Source organism: Olea europaea, chromosome 14, assembly GCF_002742605.1.
Source record: "Olea europaea var. sylvestris chromosome 14, O_europaea_v1, whole genome shotgun sequence".
In the NCBI taxonomy this organism is placed as follows: domain Eukaryota; kingdom Viridiplantae; phylum Streptophyta; class Magnoliopsida; order Lamiales; family Oleaceae; genus Olea; species Olea europaea.
Window position 1 is genome coordinate 14,718,681 of NC_036250.1, and position 11,118 is coordinate 14,729,798.

Sequence of the window (11,118 nt, forward strand, 5' to 3'; positions counted from 1 at the left end):
TATCCTTTGCTACTTTGTACTTTAAGCATTCATATATTTGATTCGTCACATATTAATTTGCCATGGTTCTTCCACTTTTTAGGATTTTTTTTTTCCAATCACAAAAAATGATTTTCCTTCAGTGCATCTATCGAGAACTCCTCTGTTTTCCCTTTAAGAAAAACATAAAAATACGAAGAGATTGTAGAGTTGCAGCTTGGAGAAGTAGTCAAAATTGCTCAAGTTTTTAAATGAACTAGTTCAAAGAAGTGTTGTAGATGACAATTGATTAGTTTGACACACGAAAGTTCAGTGACTTGTACGAAGTTACATAAAAATGATGTTGGGGAAGAATGATTGCCTAGAGCTTGGTAAGTTGATATATGCAATGTCCGTAACCACCAATTAGATGGATCTATTTTTCTTTTAGCTATTTTTTTTTCCATTTAACTAAAAACAAGGGTATAATTTCTTTTAAACCAAGGACTTATGATAAAATTACAATGATAATTGAAAGAAGAGCAAGTTAATGAACAAGTTGTCATCTCAAAAATCAATTATACAAGAGCAAGAGCACTTAGGTTCTAGTGATATTTAGGGATACAAGTTTCTTTGGTAGAAGATGACATTGTAGTTATGCATATAGTCTCATGAAATGTACTTGTTTATCTTTCCGAGCATAACGATTTATTCCTTTGAAAACGAACTAGTCTTCTGGCTTGTTCGATTAGAGGAATTTTTTATTTTTTTGCATGCTTTATTGGCCAAATTTTCTTGCCAATTGGTTTTCCACCTTCACTCCATGTGCCTAGGTTTTCCACTTTTTGAGGAATTGGCTTTCCCATGGGTTTGGTGGTTTTTGGTTTTCCAACTTATTTATTTATTTATTTATTATTATTATTATTATTTTTTTGCAATGAAAATAAATTCTATCAATTTAATTGACAATTTTCATGGAAAATAAAGTCAAACGAACACCAAAATATCCAAAATTTCAACATTTCTCAGATGATGAAGTATACCAATCAAACCATTTAATTTGCATTTCCTAGTCAAACAAGTTATAGACAATTCAATTCTCTAACATTTGTTTTCTTTCCATTCAAATTTCATTCTTGTAATCAAACGGACCTTTACTAAATATTCTCGATATAAAGAACATCTTTTAGGACTCTTTTGACTTTAATTACAACTCAATGACTCGTGATTTTGGACACGAGAATAGCCAATTACCGTTAGGACCTAACAATTAAAGTTACACTGAATTTGTACGATTAGCATTATTGTTGGTAGAGTTCATTATTTGATTTCTTCCAATCTTTATATAAGGGTTGAGTATATTGTAATAAGGTTTATCTTTGATTTCTCGAATATGACAACTATTGTTCTTATGCTGAAGAAAAAATCCAGATTGTGTAGCTGACTATACCAAATTGTTCAAAAAAAAACAACCGCAAACAGGCTCAGAAATGGCTTGCCTGCTATTTTATCAGCAAATTAAAGTGCCTTTGTCCTAGTCACCAGATTTTGGACAATACCAGAGTAAATTTTGAACTTACTACATTTGAATGAGTAAACAAAGGATTGGACGAAAAGAAATGTTTAATTTAATTAATGTTTTTATTTATTTTGGTAAATAGAAGTTTACTATTTTTCCCTTTATAAAAATATTAAAAATGTGATCAAACTCAATTTTTTGGTCAGCTAACGATAAATTGAATGTTTTCCATCCATTGGGGCCTCACCTACAACGTTTAAAAAGGTTTGGGAAAAGTATGCTAGTATTTGAAAGATTTGGAGCCTCTATTGCAATTATACCCAAAATCATTTCAAAATGAATTAACTATTTTTATACCTTAATGAAAGTCCTAAAACGACGATCAAGAGTTCTTAGGACGTAAAGCAAAAGAGGATGGAAAGAAATTTTTTTCTTTCTTGGCATGTACAAATGTTCTTTCAATTACAAGGAACACATAAATCATTCTTCAGCAAAGGAAGGGGCAATGTTTCTTTCTAATTTATGGCCTTTATTTAAGGGTAAGATTGTGCTAATTAACTAAATAGCAAAATCATTGGAGTCAAAATTGTGCAAATTACCTAAATTGCAAATTTATTGACTCGTCGGTTAATTCCATTACTTATCTACTGTCCGTATGAAAATTCAATCAAAATAGCTAGAATGTATTTTATACTAAAGATAAAGTATTAATGTTGTTAAGGGTCAAGGCTTTGTTGAATTTATTCACTAACGTTGTTGAAGAAAGTGGGGTTCATTATTTCTCCGAAACAATTTTTCCAACTGAGTAATATAATAATGTAAGTCCGAAAATGTGATTTGCATGATCTATAATGTCGAATAAAAAAATGGGACAAAGCTATCTTTCTATCAAATAACTTTATAGAAGCCTTCTAGAAGGGATTGAGCCTCATTCATTGACTTGGCTTGTTATCAACCCACATTTATTTTCCCACCTCTACAACCAAAGTTTTGAAAACAAATCACTACATTGCATATTTTGTGAAATAATTTGGTAGGTTCATCTAAGGTCCCACGAATAAATTGGTAGGCAAGGAGTCTTGCCATAACATTAGTTATGGTATATATGTTCCATTTCTTTTCCATTGTGAATACCATAGGAAAGGTCACTTCCTAATTGATCACCGTAATTTGGTGCTTGTTTGACAAAAATTTTCTAATTTTTTTAATTAAATTTTGAACTGGCCAAACCTAAATTTTAATCACACATTTCATAGAACTTACAACTTTATTAAATTTTCAAACACTCATTACATCAAATTTTATCAAATTTGCTTAAACTTCTACGAGGGGCTTTGTCAAATTAACAATCTCATAGTACACAATGAATTTGTATAAAGTGCAGTGCATGCCCCTTTTCATTTCACCTGCCAAATGAACTATAAAGCAATGCACCTTTTCCTCAATACTAGTCTTTGCCCGTGCAAATGCACGAGCTAGACTATTCTGAAAGTAATGTTAGAGTATTAAATGCGTTGAATTCTTATAAATTATATCCTTAACTAAATGTTTGCTATAGCTACATTGGTTGAACTTTTCCTTATGGAGCATGCAGAGAGATTTATTAAATTATATGATTCAAAAACACCATAAATCTTTTTCCATGTGGATTAAGGACAATCAAGTTACTTAAATAATCCAAGTTGAATCATTAGCATTATATTTAAGGTTAATTAGTTTGATCATAATCCTTTTAACTCAAGTAAGATCAAAAGCACTATCAATTAAGCTAATATATGAAGATCAATCCTAAATCAATTGAGAAACATTATCTGTTGAAAGTTATATAATAAGTTGATAAGATATTTATTCAATCAGTATGAAATTGGAAGGATAATCTCAATCAGAAAAGGATTACACTCTTCATCTCTCATTTCATGATGATATTCCTGCTGAAACTCTACATATCCTCGTGAGGCAAAAATTCATTCAATTCCATGCACACATATAAATTTAAAAGTATAATACACATGTACAAACCAAGAAACAAACATATAAATTTAAAAGTATAATACCCATATACAAACCAAGAAACAAACAAAAATAAAATAGAAGAGGAGAACAATGGAAAAACCCCTCATTTGAAAATATAATTTACTGAGACTTTATAGCAATCCAATAGCAGAAACTGATGATGGTTAGTGAAAATAATTTTATCAAAATAAGGGGAGTTCTCATACTGTTGTATGAAAATTACACTACATAATAAATAGCATTAAATCAACCAGTAAGTTGTTTACCTCCCCTTTCACAATGACCAATTGGAAAGTATCTGAAGCACGCTCCTAACACAATGTTTTTGCCCTATGAATGTACCTTAACACTTCCACAAGCTGTAAGCAATACCAAAAAAACATATGTACACATCTATGCAGGAAAGACATAATGATTCAGCAATCTATATCTTCTAACCCAAAAAAATTAAATATATGATTTGTTGAGCTTCATTAGTAAATGGTAAGAAAAAAAAAAGACAAATACATTGGTCAAGATCATATATTTATATATATGTTTGTGTAGAAAATAACCATCTTACACAACAATCAGTTAAATTTCAAATGACACAATGTAATAAAAGGGAATACTCATTTCTTGATTAATATCTAACGCCTGGGTACTCTTCACCACTGCCATCTAACTTCAAAGGCTTGGCACCATATGCATTCCCAATATTAGCCTTCTCCTGAAGATGTTCAAAAACACATAATGATCAGAATCATAAGAAGTACAAAAATTGAGAAGACCGTGTCCCTCTATTCTTTCAATATGTAACTTGTAGCAACAAATTAGTGTACTAAAAAATTTTCTCAGCTGCAAATTACATTTTCCCCAACCACACACATCTGTTGAAAACAAAGTTCAACACTAAGTCATGTGTGTAAGTGCATAGTTTCACAACATAGATTTGACGATTTAACTTCTTAAATCCATAATGCTGATAGAAAAAATTGAAGAGAGAAAAGAGAAAGGCAAGATATTAAGCACTCCTTATAACCACTCTTTTCTCATTGAAGCTAGTTTATCTAAGGAGTACCTCCAGAGTCAACTGCCACACTTTCTACTCCTTTTTGTGTACTTGTTCCTCTCTTATAGGGGATGCTTCTTCTCATTTTCTCTAATCAACCTTTTTCGTTCCATTAACTATAAACCTTTGTGAAACCAGGTAAGTGCACTCCGAAATTGATGAATCTCATACGATATCTTCTTGACGAGCTTTACTGAGTACTTATATCCATCAATGATTACCCATCGTTGCTCTCCATTCCTTCTTCATTTCCATCAAAAGTAACATTCAATTTTATTACAAACAAAATTCTTGATTTTGTGAAGCCATACATAATTCAATAAGAAATCAAAAGGCCATGTGATCCATAAATTAAAAGAATTTTGCCTGAAGTTTTATCTCTGTTCATGTTCATTATCATTTGGTTATGAAATCCGCTGACAAGGTTTACATCGTCTTGGTAGTTGGAGATACTCTTGTCATGCATTTTTTTTTCATTAGCAAACCACTCAACAAATCTAATACGCTAACCTGCATTAGATTCTACATTTACCTTTTTCTCATTTCCATCAATTTCTTATTAAGTACTTACAATTTAATCTTTTCATTCGAAAATTTTAGCCTTCCAAAACCTCCTGTATAAGAATTTAAACATCATATCTTCCAAACTTCTAAGCCGAAAAAGTATTAATCAAACTAATTCTACCTAAGATTTGTTCCTTAAAAGCATTTCCAAGAAGTAAAGTAATTGGAGGTCTTCAACCAAAATCCAAGAAAGAGATTTCACTGTAATGACTCTCTTTTCCTCTCTTATCCCTTATCCCTCTGTGTACAAGTGTGCGCATTTGCATGACTGTATGCTTTAATATCATTCTTCTCATCTCCTCTTTCTCTTCAACCCTTGAAATTTCTAACCCCAGCAAAAAGAGATAAGAGAAAATAAAAAATTGTGAAGTTTCGAAAGTTTGCAAACCTCTACAATAACTTACTTCTCGCATTAAAGCAAACAGATATTTTGCCCTGCAAAAAGAAAACTATAACCATTCTTGGATAGTTATCATTAAAGCAGATAGTATCTTTTGATTTTTTTTTTATTTTGTTTGATATTTTTGTTTAATTTTATCTTTTTAGTTTTGAAAGGATTGTTTAAAGCAATCCAACTTAAGGTTTGTCCTTTAAAGTCATTTGAAGAAATCAAAGGAGGACTTTAGTTTGTCAGCTCTATGTGTGTCTTGCCCAATGTGCAAGTGTGTATATTTACATGTGTGAATATCCTCATTCCTTACCTCTCCCCCTCCCCACTCCTCCACAACCACTGCTTTCTTTCCACCCTGGAAAACAGAAGAATAAAAAATTGAAAATGACCAGAAGATTGTTAAGTTCTTCCCTCACCTACTCAGTGCGATTATAGCAAACATACATTTAGTGTTAAAAAAAAAAGAATACTATAAAATTTTCACGCTTGAATAGATAAAGAAACATGAAGAAAATAAAAGAGTGAAAGAAAACTATACTCTTTCCAAGTTTCCTTAGTAGATATTATCAGAGCAGGTTTCATCTTGTCTTTATTCTGTGATTTGATAAGATTTTTTTTTATCTATGGGGTCTTGCAATGTATAGCGATTTAAGTATGATCACTTTATTTTAATTTTTTTGGGATAAACTCAAATATCTACAATTCATAAGGATGAAACAAGCGATATACATCAGCTACTGAAGATTATTTCTTTCTTTTTCTTTTTTCTTTTTTTGATAAATGCTACTGACAATTATTTCTCTATGCTACAGAATCACATTTTTCCAAATAAACCTCTCTCATCAATGTACATTCCTTTGACAAACCGAAGATTTCTAAAGATGAAGCACCACTGATACTAATAGCATACAGCTGTTTGATGGAACATTTCACCATACTGATCTACTTACTGCTCAAGCCACTAATTCAGGAGAATATATAAAGCACGCTAATCTTAAGATGATTGAGCTCTTATAAACTGGAATGTAAGGGGATCCTGAAAATGAGATTATACCTCTAGTAATTGGAACAAAGACTTCATGTTGACCAACCTTTGTACTGATTCCTGTTAAACACCTCTAAAGAAGTTGAGTGGAAGAGACAACTGGAAAAAGTAGCCCATTTACCATGACTTACAAGAAAAACGTCGAGGCATCAATATCATTAATTATTTGATGATAGCAGTGTTCCTTTTTTTTTCTAGATTTGATAGTATGTAAACCGAAAGGATAAGAAGATTGAAGTTTTACCAAGTCACTAACAGTTGGGAACACAAGACCATATCTGCACAGTGTGCTGTGCTAAATATTAAATTCTAGCGAAAGTTTTAAATAGTCAAGGGTTCGTTGAGTTTGTAAGGCAGCATCTTCATGTCCTAAAATATATTATATCATTACTAATTGATTGGAATCTACTCTATTAGACTTTCAAAGAATAGAATCGGAGTAAAAAAAATTCATCACTGCGTCTCAAGTACTAAAAGCAAGAAATTGATCATAAAATTATTTTTAAGCTACTGTGAGACCCCCAGATGCATTGCAAAATGCAATCAGACTAATATTTAGTGCATTTTCAGACCAAGCTATTTTGAAGATCAAACTTGCTCAAATGAAATATTTTGCAACAATAAAAGATCCAACTGTTTCAATCCCCAGTTCACGAGGTGATCATGTTATTCCAGTGTTACCATCCGGCCATGTGTAGTAAGGTAAAAGAAAAGCAATACTGTCAAAGATTCCATTAAAATAGAATAGTGTTTTGCTCTCCTCGTGAGACCTACACAAATAATATCATTTCTCTATAATCAATTAAGGATAAATGAAAACAAGAACTAACCATACAATCACAACGACACAAATAGGACTCAATCCATTAATGCATAATGATCCGGGTACCTGGTCCAAACTTTAGCATTCAGTTAACCTTCATTAAGCCGCTTCCAGTAATCTAAGTGTTTAAGTGAAGATTCAAAGATAATATCTTCTTTATATTTCTTTCGAAATGAACACAAACGAATAAAAAGAAAAGTCAAGGATAGTTGTGGCTGTGTCCTAAATGCATGCGAAACTACTTTTCCCTCTACATCACAAGTAAAAATAGGAGTACTGCCAACAATGGAGAAAAAATCAACATGGAAAAAAGTAACTGGTCATGCACTATGGAAAGAGGTAATAGAAACTCTTTATCTTAGAAGTTTTAGTTATTTACTTTCTTGATTATTTCAACATTTTATGGTTTGGAAAGAAACCTCTTAAGCTTGAGATTCTGAACACTTTTAGAAAGTGTTTTTCGATTAAATTTCCCTTATACGTTTCACATGCTACCTCTGATTTCTTCTGCTTTTACTTTCCCAACAAGCAAAATAGAAAATTTTGCAGTAATAAACTACTAAAATGAGCCGAAAGATATTGCGTGTTTGGGTAAAGCTTCAACTTCCAAGAATGTTAGAGCAGTTCAACAATAGCTCGGACAACAAGGTAGGAGCAGGGAAGCCTTTCAACTTATTTTCAAGATAGCTTAAAGATAGGATCTAATAACAATATATGTCTATTTGAGATGTCGTTTGGCATTTTTTCCCAGATCAGTAGCAAATGAGGCATTTTAGTGACAAGAGGAGGAAATAAAATCAGAAAAAAGGGAAAAAGAACAAGAACAAGAACAAGATTACATAGGAATAAAATAGTGGTTTCTTGCTAACCTGCTGACCGCTGTCACCTTCTCCATGAATTTGAAATTTACCAATCTGAATACCTATAAAACATGCTCGTAGGGCATTTTCAATGCTTTCATCACTGCAAAAAATTGAAACCTCAGAAAGCCAATTTGAAATTAACAAAAACGACTGCAGAAAGCCATCTAATAGTAAAACCACTACCCTAAACTTTAACGAAGAAAAAAGGAACATCAAAGAATTGAATGTTTTCTACATGAAAACCTCAATCAGACATTAATTAACAACAAAAATTTCTATTAAAAAGAAAGAAAAGTAAGTTATTACAATATACCTCTAGCAGAAGTTGAATGCAAAACTTTGGCAGATCGGACCAATGAATTTTATTTGCGTAAATATTTATCAACCCACAGGTATATATATAGAGACAAGGTAAAAGTAAAAGAAATATAATTAATTCTTTTAATAGATGTTTTAAGCAAAACAATCTTTATTTTCCTTGGGCATATTGCAAGCCCACTATAGAAAATTTTACAGTTATATTCTATTTTCAGCAAGCTAACACATCAACAAGTTCTCTACAAGGTTCAATTGGGAGGAAATAAACTTTGAAGAAGAAAAATGAGAAGAATTGACCACCTAGTCCACTTGCTTTCTGATTTTCCATTATAACCTGCAGCCTTTTGACCAGATGCATTTTCATAGAAATTATTGTACCCATCATCTTTAGCATCATCCCAGCCTAACCAGCTATCACAATTGTGGAATGTTGTCTCCTTCGATGAATCTTCTTTCCTATTATCTTTGCTATTGCAATCATCCCAGGAACCATAACTGGCATAGTTAAATTGATAAGTAGATGATTATTGTGCTCCAGCTGAAGAAATCCACCCTTTAGACTCCTGTCCAAAATCCTAATGGTAACCAGTTCTCTCGTTTTCATTTTGTTGCCAGCCATCATTCTTCCAGTGATAGCCTTTAGTGTACACCTCAAACTTCTGTGAAGCCAAAGCCATTTCACCTTTCACCAGTCCCCATGTCTTCTAACCGATCTTTGAAGCTTTTGCAGTCACAATGTTTACAATTTCGTTCACCTTGTTATCATAGCTTCCCTCTTTTACCTGTTGAACCACGATGAATTTGCGTGTTGATTAACACCACTCAAATTTTTTAGATATAGAAATATAAGGGAAATAAATTTAGAATGCATTTCACCTTAATCATCCACGTAAGCCAGACATCTAAATTTCAACTGAAGAAAAAAATTGTACTACAGGAATAAATTTCTAGAAGATCGAAAGCTCATCTATTAAATCATGAATTTTGCAATTACATCAAATTCTGATATAACTTGCACTACCCACTTACTGAGGGCTTGTTACTCTTTTTATATATTACTAAGGAATTTATTACGATGTTATGAATATTTTACCAAATGGGAGCACCAAAATAAGAACCGTTCTATATAGGCCGTCTCTAAATTCAGTACAATTAATCGAGAAGAAATTTTGAAATTCACCAAACCCTCATTGTCCTAATTGCTAGGCAACAGAAAATGCCACACCTAACCAGCTGACAATAAGCTAACCATGTCAAGTTCTTTCCATCAACCTTCATTTTGCTACATTTGAGCTTCTCAGCCAATGAGTGAGGGCAAGGGCGGACGTAGACCTTTAGTATTGTGGGGTCAAAATTTTAAAAATAATTTTTTAAATAAACAATATAATATCAATGAAAATAAGTTTATATGTATTTTGACAATTTGAAAACGTCGTATAATTACATCATTATTAATATTATTAAATAAAATTTGCTACTTGTATATTTTTGTTTATCATTTCATTGACAAATGTTGAGCTAACATTGAGTAAATTAAATTAAATATAGAAATTAAATGAATTGAAATAAAATTCAAGTTTAGTTCAGGAAGTAAATGAGATTCAAATTTAAAGCAAATATAATTCAAAATTAATTCAAATTATATTTAATCTGTAACGATCCTAAAAAACTTACGTCATATTTCATGTAAAACTTCCGAATGAAACGATATAAATTATATTCTAAAGAATTTACATCATATTTCATGTAAGACTTCCGAATAAAACGATATAAATTATATTGAAAAATTTATCGTGCAAAAATAATAATTAATTGAATTTTTTAAAACAAAAAACGAGTTAGACGTTTTTTTTGAAGCGTACGTTTGATACATATTTAACTATTTTAGATATCTGTTTGGACCATTCGATATGAAAACGATGTAGTTTTCGAAACAAACTTTTACATGGCATAGACGATTTGTGGATTCAGATAGCACATGATCGCAAACGAATTTTTAAAGTTAGGATATTATCAAAATTTTCAAAATACTAGTTTCAAACGCCCTACTTTAACATGTCATAACTTTTGCTATAGTTGACCACTTCGCATGCCATTAATGAGTGAAAAATTAGGTCATGAGCACTTTGAAATGGTATTAAGAATGTAATATTTTGATTTCATTTGGTATTCCGACGAATGCATCAAAGTAGATTGTAAAAAACAAAACAAAGAAAAAGAGCAAAATTTTGTAGGGTCATTTGACCAACATGACCCATGTGGGTCCGCCCTGAGCGAGGGAAGAAATAAGGGATTCAAATTAATAATCCGGATGCGATTGATGCATGGGGTGTGAATCTATGCTAAATAGGCAGATTGTGTAGATCGTCCGAAAACTAATTTCTAGAAAAGTACCAAACACAAAAGTTCTGCACAAGAACAGAAAAGGCAAAAAAAGATATATCCCAAAACCTATTATATCCGAGAAAAGATCTCCACATTTAATCTCTACTATAATATTTTGGAGAAAAACCGAGAAAGTAGTGAGATTTTGAGAAGCCAATATATCAAGTAAACCACGACTGACAGAGTTG

The 11,118-nt window shown here is 31.7% G+C and overlaps 1 long non-coding RNA gene and 1 pseudogene across 1 annotated transcript; both read right to left on the reverse strand.

The window, feature by feature from the left end:
- Positions 1-4,006: 4,006 nt before the first annotated feature.
- Positions 4,007-8,588, reverse strand: LOC111409263. The gene is made up of 3 exons (XR_002705478.1): positions 8,541-8,588; positions 8,234-8,327; positions 4,007-4,199 (listed from the first exon to the last, which is right to left on the reverse strand). It is a non-coding gene; the product is annotated as an uncharacterized LOC111409263 (long non-coding RNA).
- A 205-nt stretch (positions 8,589-8,793) lies between these two features.
- Positions 8,794-9,430, reverse strand: LOC111409557 (annotated as a pseudogene).
- Positions 9,431-11,118: the final 1,688 nt, after the last annotated feature.